Here is a 1,299-nt window from a genome sequence, read left to right as displayed (position 1 = left end):
ATGCTGGCGTTCTGGGGATGGTGAATTACTGATCAAGAAAGGGGGTTTTCGAGGTCTCGTTTCTTACCTGTGAACAGTGCGGTGTAAGTCCTCTCTAAAGTCTCGGAGAGGCATTTAGATCTGGAGGTAACAGACGCCCTTAGCTGAATGAGTGCAGTAATGCACAGGTTTTTCCAAGTGAAAACATCCCCCTACTGAATGAGCTGTTACCTCACACACGACAAAAGTAAATCTTAAAGAAACCAAACATGTGTGCTAATTGGGTGTTTGAGAAAGTGGTGGAAGTATCTGATTACATATCGGAAAAGTGTAAATTGACTGAAAGGGAAGAGAAATATAGGAAGAAGCTGAGTCTGTCAGAAGGAGTTTGGGGCGAAGATGCCTGTAAAAAAGCGTATGAACATTGGAACAAAAACAAAGATTTAGCTGCAGCCCTGGTGATCGGCCGACACCTGAGGTGGCAGATTAGCATGAAGGAGAAATCAGAATGGGATAGAAAAGAGAAGGAGTTCACAGAAAAAATAAAAGCGTTAAATGAGAGGAAAGATAATTTATTCGCGGCAAAAGAGGTACTAGAAAAAAAACTAAAAGAGGCAGTACAGGAGAATGAGAAATTAAAGAAGGAATTAACTCCTGGTCACGCTGCACTGGTTAATGTGCTACAGCCGGCGACTAAGTTATATCCTGCTCTCCCACAGGGGAACAAACAGGCAGGAAACGAAAATAATTGGGATCAATTCCCTCAGTGGCCATATGGAGAAGGGGGGTCTGATTGGGATAACACTTGGTATGAGTGTGATAAAGACGGATCAGGGTCTCCCCTGTTAGAGGGAGGGCGCCCGCAGGTCTGTACTCTCACTCGAAGTGGGAAAGGACTTGATGTAGCAGGGGCTGGTGCCGTTGATGACAGCGCCACTCTAACTCCGTCTCGCACCCCGCCGAGGGGGTCCGTTCTCGCACCTACCTTCCCTGAACCCCCAATACGATCAAATCCAAAACCGGAGGAAATTGACCGGTGGGCTAGATAAGTACCGCACCCAAAATTAGGGATGCAGCGAACCTGGAGTGCGCTTCAGGAATTAAAAGATACTTATGGTATCTCCCCCCTGACTGCCGCTATGATCCTCAGAAGGACAGGGGAAAAGCGTGTCGGAGAACTTAAACAATTGTGTGAGGATAACGGCAGGGGAGGGCGATGGGAATGGGTTTGGCGATGGCTTAAACAAAATTATCCACCAAAGACAGAGTGGAAAAAGATATCTGCGTATCAGCAAAAAGAAAGCGAGGATGTGGCTGACT

This window comes from Lepisosteus platostomus, chromosome 16 (genome assembly GCF_059453375.1).
Source record: "Lepisosteus platostomus isolate fLepPlt1 chromosome 16, fLepPlt1.hap1, whole genome shotgun sequence".
Lineage (NCBI taxonomy): Eukaryota > Metazoa > Chordata > Actinopteri > Semionotiformes > Lepisosteidae > Lepisosteus > Lepisosteus platostomus.
The sequence above is the reverse complement of the archived record's forward strand: the minus strand, read 5'-3'. Positions refer to the sequence as shown.